Source organism: Blennius ocellaris (assembly GCF_963422515.1).
Source record: "Blennius ocellaris genome assembly, chromosome: 3".
Classification (NCBI taxonomy): domain Eukaryota; kingdom Metazoa; phylum Chordata; class Actinopteri; order Blenniiformes; family Blenniidae; genus Blennius; species Blennius ocellaris.
The window spans coordinates 9764062-9789467 of NC_137652.1; positions in this window are offsets into that span (position 1 = coordinate 9764062).

A 25406-nucleotide genomic window follows, 5' to 3' on the forward strand; every position below is an offset into this window, starting at 1 on the left:
GGATCGTTGCACCGTGTCGTGCCCCGGCCAGCTGTGTGGCTAACCTTGTCTGCCAGCCGCGGCTGGATGTGTCTGTGGCTGATCAGGTGCTCTGTGGCCGGCTGTGTGTTTTGATGTTCCGTGGCTCACCACAGCTAGCTATATGCAGCATTACATGCTACATGTACATCACTGTGTAAGCTCGTGGTTCTAATAAAGGAATTCAAGTTTGAAAGGATTTCATCTTGGTGTATGAGATTCAAACCTTCCACAATATTGAAGCTGCAGGAACAGCTGGTTGATGCTTCACCCACTCCGACTGGTTAGCATGGCGGCTAGCGCTAGCTGACCAGCAGGGGCTGGCGTCTGCCTTCAAAGGGGAATTCTCCGTCTCTGCATGACAACACATAAAGTAGTGTGGCATGAGGTTGTTAATCCTAGTTTATCACCAATAAAAACGCATGCAGATTAGTTCACTTATCCTAGTAGAACCTTGAATGTATCCAGCATCGACCAGAGATCTTTTGCGTGGCTACATTTTAATGACACAGTATGATGTTGGGGAAATCATCAATATCCAAACAGGTGGCAAAAAGCTAATTGTTTAGATACATTATCACTCTCGGATGGAAAACTAAAATGCCTGAATTAATCTCTCATTAAGCAGTGAACCAGTGTGCCTGATCCTAGAGATTACAGCCTCAACTAAGTGCTCGCTCAGTCACCCGTGACTCATATATACAACATGCAGCTCGATGTAGAGCAAAATATTCACTGATATTGGAAATATTTTCATTTGATAGTTTTGCAGTCACATTTTGTTTGCATATGTTTTGTGACACTCCTACATGAGTGGATTTGGATTCATCCAAAAACACAACAAAATCACAAAAGAACTCTGATATGGGTTTAAACAGGTTTGGGGTTTTTTGTTGTTGTTGTTTTGAGCTTTTTTGTTTCAGATATTAGAAAAATTCAGGTTTAAACCAGCAGAAGGCAGAAAAAAACCATTAAATAAACTGACGGCACATCCAAGATATACTGTATCTGATTAGATTGATAACATTGCGCTAATTAAGCTTTTCTTGTCAGATGTGGATCTCTATCTGCTGATATCCATTAACTTTGTCGGCTATTTCTCACAAAAGTTTCATGTTGGGCAGAGTGAGTCACGCATTGAAAAAACATTCCTAAAAACACTTTGCTTTTTAAAATGCAATATAGAATAACAAAAGTATTTCTTTTAACTTAAGGTCATTACTAAAATTACTCTTCTCACACGTTTGCATGAGCCTGCAGGACGCAGTGTTTATACTATGTGGGTTTTTAGTCAAACCTTTATCCAACCCCCCGCAAAAATAAATAACCCAGTATGAGAAATATATTCAGAAAAGAAGTGTTTTAATAAATGCTGAGATAAGTATTTCTATGACTGAACTGAGTTTGAACCCAGCTGTACACAAACACACAAACAGCACAGATAAAGTTACACCAAACAACTGTAGGAAGTCAAACAGTCACTACAGGAAGAATGTTTTGAATCCATTTAAATAAACAGTTGGAAATCGGTGCAAATTGATTTGAAGAAACATATTTGTAATTGTTTGTTTTTTTTGTAGAATAGTGTATTAACCTAAAGCCAAAGTTTGGGGTTAGTGGGGCAGTCAGATGCTTTCACCCTCACTGTGTCCTCCACACAAATGCACTGTCCATGTGTGATAATCCCTTTAAGGATTCTGAGTAAAAACACATCAGCACATTCCTGTACTCAGGTCCTAATAAAGTATTACTTAAGGTATCTTTAAGGACACAAGTAATTTTGTCTAATTACCCTAAAATTGTATGAGAGCGAGTCAACTCACGTTAAAGGTTAATGTCGTTTCAGAATCGTCTGTGCTGCTGCAGACGTTAACCTTTTCAAAAAGTTTCGTTTTTGTTTTTTTTCCGTAATAAATAAATCCCTATTTTTTTTTTCTTCCCTCTCCACCTTCAGCGATGGCTGCTCTTGCATACGCTTGTGGTGCACATACTTACACACTTTCACACGCTGCACATAACACTTTGCACACTGAGTCACTTGGGTACACAGAGGACAGAGAGAGAGACCGAGACAGAACGACACACAGAGCCCCCGCCCCCACCTCCCTCCTACCTTGTCTTTCATTATTTATTTACTGTCTGCAGTTTTTCCATCGCACGCATATTGATGCAGAGAAAGCAGGGTGTGAGTGCGTGTCAGAATCATTTCCTGACGAGGGAGACAAGGTGGAAGTAATCAGCAGAGCGCTGATGCAATATGACAGGCCCTAGAACCGCTGGTACACAGTTAAGAGCAGGAGGGAGACGAGAAAAAAATAAAAAATCTTCCCACTGAGGGAAGCGGCAAGATTTGCACAAGCAACATTTGGGTGGAAAGTAGATTTGCAAAGTTCTGAAAGTTTTGGGGTGGAAGAAAATCATATTCTATGGGTGTTTTGTTGCAGCTCATCTCGGAAAAATTCTACTTATGAATCAAAAAAATAAATAAATCCAAGAATACAAAGATGGTGTAATGCTTTTTAAAAGAAAAAAAAAATCTACAATAAGGTCATTCAACGAGCTAAATTAGTTGTCCAAGATGCCTAGTGCTTCCACTTCAGTTCACTTCTTTTGTTGCACCCTCAAGGAATTTAGGTAATTTGGAAATATGTGGTGAGTAAGTGCTGGTTTCTACAATCGTGACTAATGTCCAGATTTTGTGAGATGAAGAAACTCCCTCAGGGTTTTGCTACAATAAATGCAGACTTTTAGTTCCTTTTTTTTTTTTTCCTTCTTTTTTTTTTTTTTTCCAGAGGACATTCAATCATATGAAGTCAAATGTATTCATGTTTAATCATGACGAGGTTCAGACAGCTTATTTCAGTCAGTGGGCATATGCAATATGGAAAGGAGGATGCAGACTAACAGGGTCTGCAGAGAAGCCAGCCTGCCTGCCTGACATGATCTCCCTCCAATAATCTTGTCTGACTCTCTCTCGCTCTCTCTCTCTCTCTCTCCCTCTTGCTCTCTCCAAGGCAGGTATAGATTGATTAGCCGTCCTGCAGCCGTTGCCACGTGCGGTGAGACAGCCCTCCCGTAACACACCTGTACATATCTCCCTTTCACATCTGTACGTCTCTGTCTCTCACGCCTCTATCTCGGTGTCTGTCATTCTCTTTCTTTGTTACTCATATGCGTACAAACGCCTTCAGCCTGTCTCACGCGCACACGCGCGCACACACACACACACACACACACACACACACACACACACACACACACACACACACACACACACACACACCATCTGCTTGCCCTGACCGACACAACCTTCCCGGGTGAAGCAACTGATGAATGTGGAACACTGGGTTTTTAGGGTCTCCCTCCTTCAAATGCCGACCTGGGAGAGCAAACGGGTGAAACCCCACACTCAAGAGCATTCAGGCGCACACACACACACACACACACACAGAAGGTGCAAGAGTGTTTGATTGATTGATTGGGGCGGTCGGTTTCATGACGGCCGGTGACATTTCTCCGCATCATGTCATCGCCTCTGGCAGCGAGAGTCTCGGAGTAATCTCTAAGGAATTAGGTAATCAAAGTCAGAGGGGCCTGGATCCGGGGTGGTGTCCATGCAGGAGTCAAAACACATTTAAAACAGTTTAATATGTGGGCAGCGCAGCCTAACATGGGGGCAGACGAATGAGCTCACAGCTGTGCGTTGGGAAATATCCATCCATCCATCCATCCATCCATCCATCCATCCATCCATCCATTTTCTAATCCAAGGGTTCTCAGTCAACCCCCCCATCACAGGCCTTCAAACACATTGCACCACTCAAACTCCATTTCATATTTTGTTTCATACCAGAGAGTAATTTATGGTTCAATGTTTTAGTATTTAATCAGATATTTTGGTTAATGCTTGTTTAGATCCATAGGCAATCATTATTTCCATGACGGTTACAGGCTTTCAATTTGGATTTCGGTAGATTTTTATATAAAATCTAAAATTGTTCTCGCACTTGCTGTTTTTATGGTACTGAAAATGTGTGGTTTAATTAAATCAGTAATAATTTAACCCAAGGGTTGAAATTCATTTGTGTTTTTGGGAGTGAAAATAAACAGAATAAACAATAAAAAGTTGTATCAGTATTTGAATTTACGCCAACAAATATACGTTAAACCAGTCGGTTGCAATGTATCTAATAAGTCAATTAAATCAAATTCAATGTAATAATCATATCCAAGACATTTCTTATCAACGCGATAACCACAAAGTAAATGTTTTAAATATGTTGAAGCTGCATTACCAAGAATAACAAGAGGAAACGTACATAGAATATCACATAGTTTCACTTTCAATCCATTTGAGAGATTTTTCTTTACGACTGGACCAGGCAGCCACACAGAGCGGTGATCGGGGAGAGTTGGCGGGGGCCGGAGTCAGGCTCAGGGAGCCACGGTGCTTGATTTTTGAGACTGTGGAAGAAAACCCACGCACACTCACGGACAACATGCAAACTTCACACAGACAGGAACCATCGTTCAGCTCTCTATATTTTGTGTTCATTTTCTCAATTTCTTTGCTTTTACCTGCCACAATGCTTAATAATAATAGAACTCTCAAAGTAAATGCTCAAGTTTCTTAGCAGAATAAATCCTTCAATGAACAAATACACTAAATTACACCGAAAACATTTCACAAAAAGCAAGTTTATTGGGGCTTCTGTCAAAACAAGTTTCGTAATTGTGCGTCTGAATGTGGGAGAAGTTACAGATGAACAGTTTATGAACACTGAAATTATACGAATATAATACAAGACTGTATTGGACAAAACGACTTTTATAAAAGCTGGATTCCACTTAAAATATCGCTAGCTGCTATGTCAGGCAGGAACATAGTTTTATCTCATCAGAGACCTCCTTTATTCAGCTAGAAATTCTAAATAAAAGAACAAAAATATTTTTTAATCTTTCCTTAGATATGATATATTGCTAGAAGATGTTTTTCACGGATTACCTAGGGTATATCTTGATCATACGAGATTAAAGTTTTGCGGTGCATTTAAACTCTTCTCAACCTCACAAGAACACACTGACTCCACCAAGAAAATTAAATTAACTTCTGTTCTTCATTTATTCACTGATGTTCTGCTTCTTCCACTGACCCGCAGTCAATCCCATCATATGCAGGTGTGTCACAATGGGCCAAACCATTGTTAGATGGATGAAGGGGGCCTCGCCATCCAGGGAGGGACCTCAAGGTCCCTTGGTGTCTTTCTCTATTTCTTTTCATCAAGATTTCTTTCAAAATTAATGCTTTGGAAAAGGCAAACCCCAGCAGCCAGATATTTTGTCGTTGTGATGCACCTGAGGCACACAATTCTAGAGCCACTGGACTAGCCTGTCCTGCAAAAGTCAAATTTCATCAAAATAATCAGACTGCATTGATAATGAAGACACCTGTAAGTTACGTGATGCCAAAGTACTTAAAAACAAACGTGCAAATACAAGTATTAAATCTATTAGCGACAATAAATACTGTTCTTCGCAATTGGAAGTGCATTTACAATAAACTAATCATCCTTTATTAATCGCCTAGGGGGAATTACTTATTCCAGTGGGAAGCCACATTACGGCTCTCCAGGGGTTCAGGGGTCTTGCTGAGGGAGTCACGATGGTGAACTGTCTCCTGTGGGAATTCAACGTGTGATATTCCGATCACAGGCCTGTTATTATTATTATTGTGTGCCATAACGAGCATCTAAAACAGTGAAAAGTGAGGTGATGAAAAGAAGTCGATTTTGGAATTTTTGGTTGATTCTGTTGGTGTTGACATGATATTCAGCATCACTATTGTAGATCATTTGAGTTAATACCTGTCAAGTTTGTCCCCAGTGAGCCACTGTACTTATGTCTCTGGTTGTTTACAGCTCAGCCAATCAACACACTGGATCCCTGTGTCACTAGATGAGCTATCCAATATATTATAAGTTATTATAAGTTATTATAAGTAAATAAACAGAAGAAGACTGTGTGATCCTCCATCTTTACATGATCATTCCATAGTCTTATGTTGTTTTTGACAGAGCTTTCTATCCGCTGCCCGGGTTGAGACATATTTTTGGATGGTGAAGCTCGAGCACAGTTGTTCAGCTTGTGGAAGAAGAAAATATAGAAAACCTCAAAGTTTTAGTCAACACTTTATGGAGAAACTGGGAGTATGACCAAATGTCATATTTACATGAATAAAATGTCAAGATCTGGTGCAAAATATGCATGATTCAAAGTAACCCCTTATAATTTTCCTAGATTTGTTCAACTGAATCAGTAAATAGAAACCGACCTTGTGCGTTAATATAGTTATATTTTTTTGTCTGCTTAGTTGTATAGATTTATTTTCCCATATCAAGTAGCATAAAAGAGCAATACTGCATATAAACTACACAGTATCTTCTTGGCCATGCATCAACCCTGACAGTAAATCGTCACCCCAACCCTGACCAAATCATTAAATATGTATTCTCTGCCCTCTCAACAGCTACGTTGTGTAGACAAAGTATAAAAGATGAGGGAAAGCAATAAAGAAGCATGCCATCAGGATAAAAAGAGTTTACCCTAAGTACTTTATCTCTGAAGAGGCTTTCATTCATTTATCTCCAGTCTATCGCTCATCTTTCAATCTATCCACCTCTCCTTTCATCTCTCCATTGACCCCTCTATTCATCATCTACCCATCCATCTGTCAGCACCGATCCACCCATACATCCACCCACTAAGTTTAAACAAGTGATCCAATGAACCCATTAACGCCTCTTAAGAAGACAAAAAAAGCTCCACTTGGCCAACAGCTCCTCGCTGCAGTTTGGAACTGGGTGAACAGCGTAGACATGCTGGTGAATGTGGCCCAACGTTGGGAGCAGGAGATGGAGTGGTGAGGAGAAATGACAGGGAGGGTCCAAATGTCAGGTCCCATTGGGGTCAGAGGATGGCGGCTACATTTACCAAAGCAAACAGCCCAGAGGAGCAGAGTACTTCACCTGTCGCTGTGGATTACTCCATTATCACTTCCACCAGTCGTGCGACCTCCCGCTTCCAACCGCTCGCTATTCAAAATTCATACAACACGCTGAATTGTGGGCGCCATGAAATCTTAAAATGAAAGAAGGTTCAAATTTTTAAAGAGGCATTGACTTACTAAGTGGTGTCGACTGTGTCAAAGAATTCATTAGATAATGTTCTTAGTGCGTGAAATTACGCCAATACTCAGCATTCAATTGATAGACAGAAGTCCTTTCAATCTTATCAGCATCTTGTATCACATTCAGCTTTGCTTCCAGAAATAATCCAAAGCTAAATCCTGTACCCAATTCAAACCCTGATTTTCTTGGGCAGAAACATGTCCGACAAAATTTAAATATATAAATAAATATAAAAGCAAAAACAATCGAAAGAGACAGTGTCACAGCCAGAGATGTGGCCAGTTAAAAGTCGATCTTTACAGCAATCATAGGTTTCATGGAAATCTGCCACCTCTGTCTCCAATATCTGATTGGGTCATCAGCGCCGGCTTCTTCTTCTTCTTCGTTTGTTATAAAGGCGTACAAACGCAGTCCAGTCTGTGGCACGGTTTTGTGGACTGTACTATTGTACATGCAGAACGTATTTTCATCTCATTGAGAGTTCAAAAGAAATAACACACCGCTGTTGAACATGCATTACATGTAGTATTGGGGGGGGGGGGGGGGGGGTTATTTTCAACATACTGTGTTGCCGTCATTTTTATCATCCAGACAATTATGTTCTCCAGACACACAAGAAATTGTCCAACACTGGATAATCCAGGTATGTCGAATGGTTAGTAATTGTTTTAATGTGGAATGTAGTTGTTTACTCCATTCATTATTATTTTTGCACTACAAAATTCCTGCTTGAATTTTATTTGGGAATTTGCAGAGATTTTAGGAACAATACTGTTTGACAAATGTATCAACGAAATGTTGAGTAAATGTTGAAATGTTATCAGAAACAAAGTTTTTTTTTAATATTCACAATGTGTAAATTGCTATATTAATCAAATAACAAGAAAGAACAATGAATGCTCAAAAATTGTTTATGTAATTAAAAAAACAATAGAGGTCTGTGTCTTCATCACGTATGGGTATAATGAAACATTGGTGCATAAGTTTGAGCTGTGAAGCATAAATGTGAATTTCTACGAAAGTCACAGTTCTGAAATGTTTACATTTGTTGATGAGTACTAATAATTTAAATGCCAGCATTACTGTGAAACAGGGCACCAAGCTTTTTCACTAAAAAGAAAATCATTAAAGAGTATCAGCATTCACTAATAATTTTTTCTCGCTATGCAAGGTCTTCCATTCACCGAAATATAAAAAAAAGCAACCAAAAAAAAATTCCACTCTTTCAAGAGTTTTCAACCAGTAAAAGGTTTAGAACATTATTTCACCACCGCTAACTTTAGGCACATGTATTGCATTATTATAAAAGGTTGTAATCAATATCCAGACGAATGTCACTAAAGTTAGAGTTCCCTTTGTGAATCGGCAGGAAAAGTTTGAATTGTCGCCCTGAAGCTCGAGGCTGGAGGTGGACTTTGCTGCACTGGACTTTTACTTAGGAGCAATACGGAGAGCCAAGGCCCTCATAATACCTCCACGGTTCAGCTTGGCAGCCAATACAACACAGGAAATGGCACAAAAGACATATCCAGGGTAAAGAGTCATCCCTGGGGAGCAGAGTGACACCAAGGAGTCCCTCTCCTCCTTCTCAGCGGTGTGATTAATAACCCCTGTGCCCCATAATCTCTCCATCATCTATCTATGTAAATGCCCCTGGACCTGCAGCGCCAACACACTTTGACGGATGGCTGTTCCACAGCATTGGTCTCAGTGTGTGTGTGTGTGTGCGCGCGCGCGCGTGCGTGCGATTGTGTGCACGTCTTTGCATATGCAGGCAGGCATGTGTCTGACTGCGTGAGCGGGATGTGAGGGGAGTTTATTTGTGAGTGAGGAGTGGAGAAAAAAACCCGAGAGGAACCACACAGCCGAGTCTCACACTCTCATCTGTTACAAACACACATTAGGAATGACTAGTAAAGTACTCAAGAACAAGGCACAGGGGATGATATAATTTACTCACACAAATAAGGAATAAGAGACTAAATTATATTTGGGCAAATAGTTGAAAAAAATTCTCATTTTATCACCTTCGCTCCCTTTTCTCATCAATGGCAGATTCAATAAATAGGGTGAACTGCGTTAATTAGGCATGTCAAAGTACCAGTATAAATAGTATAAATAGGAGGCTGTTGAGCGCAAACAAAGAAAAACATGACAATGTTTCTTCAGTTTTCTAAATAAATTCTCCGTGCTGATGAGGTTTTGTTTGGGACATACAATTCTGAATTCAATCCTATATTTGAACCAATAAAACAATCATCAGACACATACAGCGAGTGCTTACAGCCACCCCCCCCCCCCCCTCCCCCCTCCCCAAAAAAATTCTTTGTAAAAACAAAAACAAAAAAGGTATTTTGGGATCTGAAGTGTTTTCAGTGGGCAAAAAAAGAAAAAATGTAAAAGGAAGAGATGAGAAGTGGCATATCAGCCCAAAGGCTATATTTGGAGGAGTTCCAGTTTATTTATGGATCATATAATCCACATTTTGAAGCTGGAACCTTTAATTCCAGGTACTTCCAGGTTTCTAGTTCCAAGCAGTAGTACAAAGGAGTCATACACCGACACCATATAAGTCATGAGAAGAGCTGCCAGCGTCTTGGTTTTAGGAACAATAAACATGGCGGAGTTTCAAGTTGTGCTGCCTTTGATTGTGCTTTATTGCATCATAAATGGTTTCATTGAGAGACGAGCTCTCGTTGCAAGGCGGATCCAAATAACCAGGGATGCTGGAGTCCTTCATTTGATCAAAGTGCATCAGCAATAAATGAAGGAAATCTGTTTTAGGCTTGATGCTGGACATGAAAAAAAGAAAATAAATTGCATGGTGTGAAAAAGTTGATTCCAGCAAACTACCTTCAAAGACAAGAAGTATTTTTGCTGAAGCGAACCACTGCCCCACCTCCTTTTTTTAAATTTTATTTAAGTGTATCACAGTGAAACCAATTTCACCATTTGTAGGCTGTATGTTAAGGATTGAAAAAAGTAACCCATATTATCAGCAATATGATATCAAAATGGCAATAACTGATACAAAAGCTAACATTACAAACGTTTATACAAGGCTTTTGAATGATTTATTACCATTTCCTATTTCTAAAGCTCAAAGTGATCCAAGTCATTGAATTATATTCACTGTCTTTTATTAATTTTATTCAGTAATTACTGTTAAAATATTGACTTACAGAGTGTGATTGAACCAACGGGGAATAAAAATCATAATTATCAAAGTGACTTGTTAGCAAACTGTGTTGAGCTACTGACGATCACCGTTAAAGCCGTCATATGTGGATTGTTAAGATGAAAATAAGACGACGTGCTGAAAATGTTGTTTTCGGTATCTAGAGTAAACATGCAGAGCCACCAGTGCAATCCTCTGAGGAGGAATTGAGTTCTGCCAGAATTCCTATGAGACAGGAAGATGGAGTTCATGATTTTGCATTCAGAATATTTGCATCTGTGGTTCCCTAAACTGCCACCCCAAGGATGGGGGGATGGTCACTGCTGGTGCAGACAAGCAGGATGTTTTGTGCTTTTTAACCATGACAGCCTGCAGGCACTCATAGGCCCAAAGACAGATAACAAGAGAGTTATGAAAAGGTCAGGTGGTAACATCGCTTTAATGTGCAACTGTGAACAGAAGAGCGAAAATCAGGAGGGAAATCGGTTTCAGATGGAGCAGATCCAGCTGTAATACATTTCAGATAGGGACTGCGTTTATATTTTAATGATTATGTCAGGAGGTCAGAGACTGACTGGTAACGGAGAGATGACCTGTCAATGGAATAGAATATGTTCTTGACTTATTTAGATCTATGTGTCTATATGAATGGGGATGCACACATTGAAGATGACAAAAAGTCCAAAATTGCCAACAGCTGTGTGTTCAGTCACTATTTCCCAAAACCTTATTGTTTACTTCAAAACATGTAAGATTGTCCTTTGGGTGACAGAAACCTAATGATTTCTGGGGCTATAGTTACTGCGGATAACCTAACAAATCTTGACCTAATTCCAGTTTTGATGTTGGGGGTAAACCTGATCTGATTCCCTAATTATAAAGCCATTTCAATCTTGTAATTGATAATTACCGTTGACTGATTGTTGGATAATTACAATGCAGCTGAAATGAAAACAGACACATATTGATTAAACACCTTCAAGACACTGTTTGGAGACACATTACTTACCATGATGCCACATTCACATTATTGTGAATTTAGGGACTTTAGTAGAAATCATTTTGAGGCACAGAACAATCTAATGAACCTGATGCAGAGCGTCTAGCCATGGATTTTTTTGTAAGAACTTCTAATCTTTAAAGTTGGGGTTATATTGTTGGTTTTAGAATACTAAGATCCAGGCTACACAATTCTAAAGACAGTAAATTACTAACATAGATAACAACATAAGCAGATATAGGTATATAAAAATGCTTATCAATAAATATGCCACTTACATTATACCTTCATATAAAGTAGAATACATTTCCTGAGACCCTGCATAAAACTTTTAAACGTCTACATTCAAACACATGCGAATAGAGTGAGCTTTCAGTTTGTGATCAATCAAGAATACCACTATGAGTGACATCACATCAAGCACAAGTGTTGAAAGTAGTTGTCCTGCACACATGAGGTCCTGCTTACACAAGAACGATCTGCAAACAAACAAAAACAAAGAAATAGGAACTAAGGCGGATGATCAGTTGCAAAGTAAAAATCTGAAGTATAACAGAGAAAATAACTAATTATGAAGTCATCAAAATAAAGTCATAGCGAGCCAGATGAAGAAATGCCTCTCGCCACAATACCATCTATCATCTATATATTTGAATATGTTAAAATCCTATGTTTTAAGGCAGACTCAAGGTTGATAGTGTTGTTTATTTTGGTTTGATCTTAATTAAGGAGACGCGATTAGTCTGTAGTGACAAGAGCAATTGAATTATTCATGCAAAATTTGCAATTTATCAAATTATATACAGTTGAGAGCAGAATATCAGAGCTTCCTGTCACCTTTGAATCCAAGAACTGATCAATGCACCTGCATTCTGGCGCCGTTTTGCGTGGAGCAGAGTGTGAACAGACAGACTTGATGACGATTGCCTTGATTTGAATGTTGGAGCAACGGAGTCACTGTGGGTTTGCTTACGTGTTTACAGGCGAGCTTCAATTAGTAAGTGAGGAAACGAGGAGGATGAGTATCTACAAACCAACAACTAAACCCCACCCCTTAAAAAAATAAAATAAAAATACTTTCACTACCATAACCAAATATCTCCGTATCCAGAAGACGGCCGGCATCCAGCCCACACTCCAAAGCACCTTTTCAGTGAGCCACCCTCACACAGCTCTTCAGAGGGGAGACATGTTGTTAATAATTAAGGCTGTGGCTGGAGGCACAGGGAGGCTAAACTTCCTCTAACAAGTGGCTCTCTGACAGCGCAGACATATGGCTCTCGCTTCCCCCATATTCTCCTCAGCCCCTCCAGACTTGTGCATTTCACGCACGTCCAAGGCGGGGGTGAGAAACCTCCATCCCGACTGCCAAAGAACAATAAATCAAATTCCTAATGGTCGGCAACAATCAGATAATTATGAATGCGGTCGCTTGGCGTAAAAAGGAATTTTCTCCTTCAACTGCAGTTAAGTATTGTGCTTGATTTCCTGCCGGTGTTCACAGCGTTCAACCTTTTCTTTTTTTCTTTTTTTTTTTTTAAATGACTTTTCTCTGATGGTATTAAGAAATAATCGCACACTAAGAAGCCATGATTTCAGATTGAGGCAGGCTGTTATTGTCCCAATGGGGATGTTTGCGACACACAAGGAGGCATCGAGGAAAAAATGGAAGCAAATCAAATAAAGAGCCTCCAAAAAAATAGAAGGTATGAAAGATATATTTTAATACAACATATTAAAAGACAAAGCTTGACAACGTCACATTTCAGTCAAATATGCATGTCATTAATGCGTTTATGTAATTAAGACGAAATAAAATGGTGTGATGCAAACAGTAAAACCGGTTAAGTCAAAACCCTCACACTCTCTTGAAAGCATGAGGCATGACAGCTCCACTGTATTTAGATTTTTAAAACCACTTGTTTTTCAGTTTAGCCTATTTCAAATGTAGATTTAATCACTATGCAGGGAAAATAGATTTTATTCCCATATCTCCTTAAAGTGAAAAAATCATGGGTCTTTAGAATGTGTGGAGTTTGCATGTTCTCCCTGTGTCTCCCTCGGGTTTCCTCAGGTACTCCACTTTGTTCTCACAGTCTAAAACATGCATTTGAGTTTAATACATATATTCATACACATGGATAAAATGTATTTAGTTCCATTCGCAAAAAAAAACTTCATCTTGATCCTTTAAGCAAACACTGCTGTGAAATGTTTGCATCAAGCATAGACTTTAGAGTAACGATTGAGAGGCAGAGAAACTCACGCCACATTTACACCTCCCCGGCGTTTTACAAAACTGTGATATTTCCCTGTTTGGGTCGCACATTTACACATAAATGCAGCTACGAGTCCCCAGAAACGATGATCCCTGAAAAGATCCAGAAAAACTGTGTTTGCATCTAAAGAGGAGGTAGGTGGAGGTTTACCTCACAATTTGTGACATCATGTTTTTTCCAGGAGTGTGATTGGCTATCATGGCTTCCTGCTTCTTGTTACACTGCCCCCTGCAGGTTTTGCATGCTCACAGTCGCTCTGAACCAGATGTATCTGTGGGGTCCGTGTCAAAAATTTTTTTTTTTGTAGAGTGAGAATTATCCGTTTTGATAAAAACCCTGGTACATGTAAACATGGCCGAAGTTGTTACATCCTGTTTGCTTTCTGGCCGCAAGGTGGCCAGTGCTTTGGCCCCACTGCATGAAGGCCCAGGATGCAATTACCAGCTGCTCCTTCGTGTGTGGAGTTTGCATGTTCTCCCCGTTTAGCGTGTTGCTTTCCTCCCACAGTACAAGAACATGCATGCGAGGACATGCATTTGTTGTGAATATGGGTATGTGTGACTGTCTGTCACTGTGCGTTGCCTTGTAATGGACTGGTGTCCTCTCCAGGGTGTCCTGCTCTCGCTCATAGTTAGCTGGGATCGGCTCCTGTGCCCTGCGACCCTGGATGATGGATGGATGTTTGCTATAATATATGGGGGATATATGAGCCACACTGTTTGTGTATATGTGTATATATTGGTCACATATGTACAAATAACTATATTTGGGACACTTCTGCTTGCAGTTTAAATGTACAGCTCTCAAACTTCTTCTTCGGAAGGTAAACTAGATCAGTGGCTGTAGCAAGACAAAACAAACCGGTTATCTCAGGAACTGATGAATCTAAGTTTGAGACTGATCAAAACAAATGAGAGGATATGAAATTGCAGTATATAAGACACAAATTAAGCTGTAAGGTGTAGTATTATATGGAAACGATTGCAAACTAGCCTTATTGTATGCAGCGCAACATAGAGGATGCACTACTGTTTTGGTTTATGTTTGGGAGTACAGGATTTATTTTAATAATATTTGGACATTTTTCGAGTTGTATCAGATGTAAAAAAAAAAAAAAAAGTTTCATGGATGACACTTGTGCTAGTTTTTTAAGGCAGAACTGTGAGAAGAATTGTCATTTTTAAGCAACCGTTGCCTTTCCTGCTTCCTCCCCCCTCCTTCTGCTGAGTGGGGGAAGGGGGAAGGGGCGGGGGGGGGGAATCTTGTTTTGATACCGGCGCTGTCAGGGGGCTAGCCAGAGACGATAGTAAACACTGCCTTTGCAGAACATTTAAAATCAATCCTTCAGCCACAGGCCTCGAAACTCCCCTCGCTTCCCTCTCTCTCGCTCCCTCTCTTTCCCCAAGCCTTTTCTTCCTCTTTCCCCTCGCTGTAATGTGTCTGCTGCTCTCTGAGAATAGAGGCAGCACTTAAAAGCAGGGCGTAGGGGCTGAGTTTTGTGACAACAGCTCTGGCTTTTATTATCATGCTGAGATGTGACCAGCACCACCCACCGCCATTGCCGCCGCCAACCGCCGCCAGCCAACGGCGTAGACTTTCCACGCATACGCATCCACACATGTGCACAGTCTCACACGTACACACTCAGATCACCCTGATGAGCAAATAATCATGTCATTAGCCGGAGCGCTTTCAAGACAGTGGCTCATTTGCCAGCATCCAAGCCGTTACCTGTGCTCATGATTGGCCAGAAGATTAGTCGAAAATCATTTTGTTTCTACTGTTATTGCTTGATTAAGTCATCGTTTGCCAGCCAATGGAAACAGTCGACAGATCATTTCTACCAGGGGGAGCATTGATGCAGGGGGAAAATTAATGCACGGTTGCATAACTTGTACTTCTATTTATTTATTTATATTTATTTATAGGGGTTGGGGATAAATTCTTTTGAAATTTCCGCTAACTAAGTATCTGCACAGCAGAATTTCCCTCAACATGTCACCTGTGGCTTTGTCTCAGCATGCACCATTAGACGGCTGTGCGGCACTGCAGTGTCGAGCAGCTGGTGAAAAGCTGACCCCTGAGAGGGTAACGTGAACCCTGATCCTCGCAGGCAGCTCTCTCATGCTGAGGATTGTGTGTGTCACCCACCGCCTCCTCTGCAGCGCCTTTCATTCAATTCCTTTCAGCGGCTGGGGTGACAGGAAGCGAAAAGGCTTTATTTCACCGCGCCACTGGTACATAGAAATGGTTTTTAGTGCATGTTCAGCTGCATTTCCCAAGTCGTTTTTTTTTTTTTGATTGATTAATATTAATAACTTAATAAATAAAAGCCAAGCAAAATCATGTCATCTCATGTAATATAGTTCATATCTGTGACGCGTTGTCATAAAGACAATACAGCGTGACTCCGGAAAGAGGAGGTGAGACGTGAAGAATCTCTTTGGTATGCAAAATACCTGAAGTGAAGACACAAAGACAAAACAAATCCTAAATAAAATCATGCTGTCATCACATAAACCAAAGGGCAATGAGATGGTGAAGATGAAAAGAAAGAAGTTTATACCCTACTAATGTGAAATATATATTTAAAAAAAAAAGATATTTTGACACCTATTTACAGAATAAAACTGCTAAAAACCCTGAAAAATGGATCAGGAATTAACTATTTTTACAAATAAGGATAACTTGGAGAGCAGGGAAAGCTTTGGGAGCCCATCTTTATCCCTGAAAAAAATCAAAACGGCCTTTCTGCTATTGACTGAGAGGAAAGATTTTTTTTTTTTCTTCACTGCTGCGCATTACTTCAGACGGGAGCTGGTGCAAGAGGTGCGGATGGCGGGGTTAGGGAGAGATTTCTGGTACAAACAGCCATCAAAGAATGGGATGGTTCATGGAAGCAAAGGAAGCTGCAGCATGGGCCAGCTTTCATAGTTTGTGAGCAAGGCTTCCATTGCAAGATCCCCCCCAAGGAGCGGAGCAGCATGGATGGACACAATGTACCGTCCACGCTACAAAAACAGCCAAATTACAACGCTACGAGCCAGGATAGACCACCATTTACTGCAGAAGAGATCAAATGCAAGATTACAGATCTTAAAAATCATTATAGACTGGAGGTTTATAATTAACCTGTGAAATGTGAAGACTTTTTTATTTTTTTGCCTTGAAATACAGTAATGTGAATTACTCTCAAATAAACATTGGAATTATTATCTTTAAATTAAACACAACCCTGACATCACAATAGCAAAAAGCTCTTTGATTTTAACGAGAATAAAGTTTACTTAATGTCTATCGAGGAAATATTAACTTCAGAACTCCCACATCCTCCCTAAATATGATGAAAGATGTACGAATGATAACATATCTGATGAACTGGAAAATTGCAAAGTGAAACTGCAAAGTTTTAGCTTGAATACTAGAGCATTATCAGAAGAGGAGCAACACCTCATCTGACAATTTCGCTGTGATGAACACCAGGAGCTGTCTGCAGTATGAAATCTGAACTACCATCACATGACCAAAAAAAAAATCATAAAATCAACTACACCTATGGAAAAATGGATGAAAACATGAATGTTTGTGCTACTATAATGAACTGTAGAACTAGTTAGGAACAAAGGGTGAGGGTATACTGTAGGGTCCATTTACACAACACTTTTAGGCGACAAGGGAAAACTTGGGAGTTTTCAGGAGTCACTGAAAACTGCCCTTTTTTTTTAAAGAGTTGCACTTCCAGAGTGAAACATTTTCCAAATGCACTGCTGTGTTTCTGTGTAACCGGGGAGAATGCAACATTTTTGAAATGCTGTACTGCACATGCACACTGCCACCACTATTAAAAAAAATGTCTTTGTATGTCTACTTACATTGAGAACATAAACATTAGATGACTCTCTTGAGTGGCACAAGCATTAGAGTAATGCTTGTGCTGCTCACTCTGGAATTTAACAGCGCTGTACTGAGTAGACACACGAAAAGGAAAGAAAGACCTGTTAAAGGAGCTTGAGTGTTTTTAATGTCCTGTTCTCTGCATGGATGAATGCGTCATTGCACAGCACTCCAATAATTAGTTACATGCAAATATACGCTGCAAACCTTTTCACTGTATGTGACATTAAAAGAAAAAAAAACTACAGCAAAAGAAAGACAAACTCCACATGGAGCTGAACGTAATACAGAGTAATGATTAATGATTGGGTTTATTTAATAGGAAATGAATATAGAAAATCTAAAGACTTCACATAGTTTCAAGACTTTTTGATGCCACTGTGATGAAAAATTAAAATGTAATAAAGCTAAACTAAACATATCCACAACGTAAACACGTGGTTCTATAGAGCTGAACAGTCGCGTGTCTAATGCAGAGTGATGTGGGAGTTGAAGACTAAATTGACATGCTTGTGCACTGCTAAAGTAATTATGTTTAAAAATGTCATATGTTGGTAAAAAAAAAATAATTTTTTTAATCCTACTGTTCGTGGTATGTTGGTTTTTATCTGTTAGTTTGGTTGAAAAGAGATTTAAAATAGATCAAATGAATTCTGTGAGATTGAAAAAAAAAGATGTGATGTTGTAAACAAGGGCCTGACTACTTGCATTGTTCTTTTGGAGTGTATTTTAAAGTTAACGGGGTCTTTTAAATTTTTATTGTGACCGTTATTGTGGGAATTTCTGGTTCAGGTGTCAACACCTACAGCTCCACTTGTGTTGTGCTCTACTCATTATATTAGACTGGGACCCACGTCGTACAGGCGGGACCTCGATAATTGTTTTGTTGCTGTTCCACCGTGAGAAGATGCTTTGCAAAGCTGAACTTCACAGCCAATATTTGTCTTGGACTCCTTTACCCTTCCTGCCAACGTGTGTTGCTTCGGTGGTGAGGAAGTCAATGGTTGTTGTGGGAACATATCAGGACTAACAATAACTGACATTCACTGAAGGTGAGTGTTCATGTATACACATTTCTACACAACTATAAGTTTTTAAACAAGTCATCATGAACACTTCATTTATATTTAATTTGGTTTTAAATAATTAAAATCTGCTGCATAATATTTCTGTTCTGTCTGTGACCCTGTATTGTTCTATTGGCACCCTAAATTATTTTTTAAAAACTCTGAAAGGAGTCATATTGGAGTCCAAAACATTGTATTCGAAGTTTATTTTCCTCCATTTGAATATTGGATCATAGGAGCTGCATTCAGAATCTGCTGTGTCTGTGTGAGCTGGACTGGCTCCGCCCACACATGCCCATATTGAGAAGAGGAGGAAGTTCTTCCTCTTGTGGTGCCATGTGCCAGAGCAGAGCTGCCTGATTGTAGGAGGGTCAATGGGAGGACTTACCTTGATTGGGATTGGCTGAACCACCGATGACATTATTTAGGATTTGAGTTGTGATTCATTAATTAGAGTCACACACTTTAAACACAATTTAAACAAGCCATGGAGAGATGACAGACTTTCTTCACTTGTGGGACATCATCCCCTGGTATGGGAAAACATAGAACCTTTTGCAAAACCATTAGAAAGTGAATTTTGCATAATATGACCCCTTTCAGAAAACTCTCCTGTTTAGATCATTAGTTGCAACAAAAAAATATGTCATCAAGAAACATCTTGTTAGAAGCAGATACCGTCTCTATAAAATCATAATCGTTTTGCCGTTTTTATAGGTGAAATCCAGGAGTCAAAATCATTCGGAGATTTTATGACATACATTTTATTCTAAGTTTCTTAAATGATTGCCTGAGGAAATATTTCCAATCCAGTTTTGATGTGCAGCCATCATAAAAGGAAATGAGTGTATTGTGAAATAAGAATCTTACCGGTAAGATGTGAAAGTTTAAAAAGTTTTTAGGATTGTTTCTTAAAGACCCGCTTGGCCTTACGAGCATGAGACCTTTGTTTGATATTTGGAGGAACAGACCCACTCTTGGTTTGATGACAAGATGAGTATCAGTGCCACAGTGTTGTGCAGCACAATGCAGGTTCTTGGTATTGGAACATTAGTATGTCCCATGTGTAAAAAAGAAAAAAGCCCACCATTCTCCACGCGCTGGGGTGCACCAAACAGCCTGGAGGCAAACTTGGTCCAACACAATGACAAACTTACAAAATGTTAGGTAACACATTTTATAGAACCTACATCTTTCACGTCTTTGTTTTCACAAAAGACCAGATGTTATAGCGCTCATTTGGTGACACCCTAAACCCTCCCTCCTCTTGAATGATACTTCTTTCATTTAAAAAAGGCAGATTCTGACTGAAACCTATACAATTACCCTTTTAAAACAATGTTGTTGGTTAATTCCAGGAGAGGGTTGTACTCGTATGCATTTTTGCAATCACATGTTTTAAATAAAGCAATATGAACATTCGTTTTATTAAGTAAAATAAATACAGAAGTATACACACGCTATTGAAGTTGTCTCTATTATTTAAAAAATCTTGGAGGGCAAAACCAGAACTTTCACCAAATTATCGCTTTGTAGATGAAATTTGACACTTGTTTTAAGATAATTTAAAAATATATTAATCTACTTTTCTAATGTCATTATATAATTTTGATAACTGGTATATTAAAAAATGCCTGAACATATGTGTGATAAAATTCAAAAGAAATATCTTTCTGAATCACAGAAACAGCATTTTGGATCACTTCCTGTTGTTGAATAGGAATCTGTTATATTTCAATAACTTCTGTCACTATGCAACACAAACAATAAAGCTGTTAATTGCTGAGATTTGGTGCGAGCAGGTATGTTTTCATGGAGTTTGGAAAAAGCTGGGCAAGATTCCTGCTGTGTCTGTTTATCCAGAGTTAACTGTCTCCCAGGTTTGGCTCCATACTGAGCTCCACGTATTGATCTCCCATTTCACTCTTAGCGAGGAAGCCAATAATTATATTTCCGATAGTTTCAGAAATTAGAAAAAGGGGAAAAAAAAAACATTACCTAACCCATATTTTAACACACGTGTGCTCTGTTGTGGAGGTGTGTGCACTGCCATTCCAGCCCTGATGTGTCCTAAAGACGTTTGCATGCAGTAAAACTGGAGCAGCTTAATTTAGGTTAGATTGAAGTCTTAACCGTCTGAATCAAAGAGTTTAAAAAAACAAAGAATGGGCTACTGAAGTACTGTGTCCTCGCAGTAAATCTGCAATTGATGTATGTAGCTGTAATAGTTCCTTTTTCCAAATGGTAAAAGTCTCTGGAAGCTTCAGCTGGCGAAACACTACAACGACGAAGCAAATGCCAGCGCACATGTACTGCATTGCATTTGGCTCAGCAGAGCATTGCAGTGTGCATGAAGCTATATGTCACAGGAGGGACAAGGAGAGATGATGGCGAAGAGAAAAAGCATAAAGCAAACAAGATGCTGCTACACGCGCCCTGGTGCGTGCCACATGAGCAGCTCTCCAAACCAGCCAGATCTCGAACGCGGATGAAACTCGGGACCTGTTGAACTTCACAAGTAACCTTGCTGAAGAGCACTGGTGGGCGCTGGTGTTTCAACTCCTTTCTGTTGTGACTGACTAGTGTGACAAGTTGGAATAAATCCATCATCATATTCCCACATGCCTTTCCTGCCAGAGAAAACTCATATCATTTCCTGTCTCGTCTTCACTGGTGTGTCAGCAAAAACTCAATTACCGTACACTGGTCTGGTGGGGGTCGGATGGCTGGTGAACCGCCAGCATGGAAAACCAAAGACCAGCAATTAATGCACTTTTTCTTTTTTAACCAGTTGAGTATCGTTGCATTTCAACCCTCCGCACAGCGTTACTGTGGCGACGACCTTAAAATGGTGGAAATACATCACGAAACGCACCATGCATGCATTTTGCTTCTACATGTTGGCTCCACTGCGTGAGCTCAAGGCAAAACTTTGTGAAAACTTTTTCCCAGTTTTTTGTTTTTTTTCTTCCTGTTTTTTGTTCACATCAAGAAAGCACAGCACACATTTCCACCATGTTGCTTCCTACCACCAACGCTAACAAAACATGAGATGTTTTGCTTTTGGAGGTAAAAGCAAACCACCTTGTCTTAGAATCCCTGCTTTGACTGTGCAGTAGCACGGATGTGATGTCGTGTTATAGCCGCTCCGAGAAAAGCGTATTTCATCTTGAGTGCACTGGAGGCGTGCGACTGCACGCAATTAACCCATCAAAAACTGTCCAATTTGGTGTTTACGTGTACTCGCAAACAGGTAAAGGCAGTCATTTGAGACAACGCCGCAAAATGAAATTCTGTGGCCACAGTGCACCTGGACTGGTACTAAGTTAATTTCATGATTAACAAGTGTTTGTGTGGAAAATCCACACAGAGACGATAGATCCCAAACAGAAATGCCATCTTCAAAATCCTCCGTGAAAATATGGACTTCTTTTCTCACTTTTTTTTTTTTTTTTTTCCCCCCGTGGAGAAGACGGGTTTCTTCATGCGTGGCTTCCGTTTGCAGCACAGTGAGGAATGTTGTTACCAGGCAACAGGCATAACAATGACACAGGTGCTCTCCATCGCTCTCTCACTCTCTCTCTCTCTCTCTCTCTCTCTCTCACTCTGTCATCTAACTGTTCGTGGGCTTTGCATCCTCTCCTCAATAATGTCAAATGACATTTCTTCTAAGTTCAGCATGAATTTGTTACACTTAAAAGAAAAGAAAAGAAAAAAAAAAAAGGCTGCACCTTGATTGTTCAGAACATCCTGATCTGGTCTGGGTTTGTTCCTGTCTTGTGTTTGGCTTCTCCTCCTCACTTTTAATAGCACTCCTGTGCAGTCATATGACTTGTGCGAGCTATAAAAGCCTTATCAAGCAATTTGATCTGTTTTAAAACTTGTACCTGGTATGTATGATTTTATTCTAACAGTCTGATAAAAAAAAATTGTTGAATGTAAACAAAGGCTAATTATTATGCTCAACGTGGGGGGGGAAATGCACTTTTTGAAAGGAGGATGTTTGCAATGAAGTCACCAATATTTATGGCTTCTTTGAAAGATCTTGGCATCAGAAATTAAAAAAAAAAAAAAAAGAAGAAGAAACTGATGGATAGAATGATTAAGAAATTAATTTTCTATTACAATTCAAGAGGAAAAAGTGGATAATCAACAAGTTCTATAGCTGCCCAGAAGTCTACAGTTCTGACAACAGATTTCAAAGTTTATTTCAAAAGCCCGGAGTAATCCCGGCTCACATTTTTCTAAACACCAAATCACAAACAAAGAGGCAGGAGAGGAAGAAAAGCAAAGGCAGAACTAACAGGCTGTTAACACCAGCCTGAGCCCGGTCCGATCTCCTCCATGTCTGTCTTCTTTCTTGCTTTTCCGAGATGGCAGAGCCTTTGAGCTTCGTTAAATTGTCCCTCCTGCCCCGGCCCCTCCCCCACCCCATCCTTTCCGTCTCCTTCTTCTTCCTCTCTCTCTCTCTCTCTCTCTCTTACTCACTCACTCTGTTCTCTGTATTCCTCCTCCTCCTCCTCCTCCTCCTCCCCATCCTCCTCCTCCACCTCCTCCTCCGCCCCCACCACCTCAGCCGGCAGTCTTTCGCCCTTAATCAGAAGGCTGCGGCTCCCCACGCTTCTCCGCCGCCTCCCTCCATCCTCCTCATCACCCCATCCGCCCCATCCCCCCCCTCCTTCTATCCTTTCACCACCAGCCACCACTTTCCTCCGAGCTCTCTCTCTCTCTCTCTCTCTCTCTCTCTCTCTCTCTCTCTCTCTCTCTCTCTTTACATTTTTCGCCCCCACCCCCTGACACCCCTCCAAACCTGCCACCCTACTCCCTCCCCGCCCCACACACACACACACACACACACACACACACACACACACACACACACACACACACACACACGCACACGCACACACACACACACACACACACCTCCTTCTACACCCCTGCAGTTAGCATCTGCCAAAGGCCGCTTCTGTTCATCACTCACCCGTGCACTTAGCAACAAAAGATGTGTGGTAATTTCCCAACGCGTGCGGCAGACTGCCGGCCGGTCACACCCCGGGGGGGCGATGGAAGGAGGGGTCCGCAGAGGCTCTTCGTCTTGCTGCCGCTTGCTACTGACCTCCATGTCACGCATGATCGACATGGGGGGTGGTGGTGGCGGGGGGGGTCGCAGGCTGCAGCGACATGACTGGCAGGCCGGGAGATTTGTGTGCGTGCGTGTGTCTGTGTGTGTGTGTGTGGGGGGGGGGGGGGGGGGGGGGCTGGCAGGGGAAGGAGCAGTGCTGATGGCTGCCATCAGGCCTGGCCGCCACGGTGTGTTTGTTAAAATGACTTCCTTGTGCGGCATTGTCACCAGCTTGCCACTGCACCTGCTCTCCCTCTTCCCAATGTCCCGCGTGTTGTCGCGTGTGTTTATGCATTTGTGTGTGCGTGTGTGTGTGTCGCTTTCAGCCACACAAAGTGACCATAAATTTCCCCGAGCTAAGACCTGAACATGGCACCACATTTGCGGGACCTTTTAGAGTATCTTTCCAAAGGTGGCATGAAAAATTAGAACAACTGACACTATTCATGAAAAAACATGCAAAAAGGTGAAATATATACCGTACGTGTGCGCCTGGAAGCGCTTTACCACATGTCAAACTACTGTGCAAGAAAACATGCACAGCAATGTGGAAGGGGGGGAAAAAAAAAAAAAAAAGTGCATGTGTGAGTCAAATCACAGCCGCTCAGGGGGGAAGGCATATTACTGGAATCCTCGGAGTGCAAAGCCCTTTTCCCAGCAATGAAAGAGTGAGGGAGTGTGCTTAGGTGTGTGCATGTTGGGAGGGGGGTTGAGGATGGGAGGGTGTACGCAGTGGGTGCGAGGACACCTCCATCCAATCTGATCAATGGCGATATTAATCTGCGCACGAGTCAGCTCCGCCGCCACGGCATTTGATTAAAACAGGGAAGAAATATGACGTAACCAATAAATCTGTTTGTCAAAATGGCACATGGTTAGAGAGGGAAGGAAATACTGGCACACAGATAAGAAGAGAGGAGAGGAGAGGAGGCTTGAATGACAGAGAGAGATGGAGGGGGTGCATATGGGGTGGGGGGGGTTGGCTGATGACTGACCTCCTCAGCATTTCCGCAGCATGAGCGAAGCACTCAGGCTGAACCAGATCTTTACCCGTTTGCCTCCCACTGCACTTTCACCAATCTACCTTTCCCTCCCCCTTGTTTCTCTCACTCTCTCCGTTCCTGTCTCTGTCTCTCACCCTCTCCCAGTCGCACCCATGGATAACAGACTAATCCTCCGATCCTGTACTGGGACTCTTAATGTGTGTGTGTGAGTGTGTGTGTGTGTGTGTGTTTGTTTTGGGGAATTTGGGGCTCCTGCAGCTCACAGCTGGAGCTCCAGAGAGAAAACAGTTGGCGAAAATAAACAAACTCTTACATCTACATAAAGTTAAAGAACTGTCCGCTCTGTTACGCATATTGAACACAGATGAACGCGTGAGCACGGATTATATTCACAAGACAAAAAGCATTGATCTCTTTGGTTGGTATAACTTGGAAGTCTTGAGTCATTACCTACTGCATAACTGTGTGATGCAGTGTTGTTTGATCGTAACTGCATTCACTAATCAGCTGTTCAATCTCAATGTCCGTGATTAAAGATTAACTGTAGGTCAATAACGACATTCCACCTGTCCGAATAATAATAATAATAATAATAATAATAATAATAATAATAATAATAATAATAATAATAATAATAATGTGCGATGAACAAAG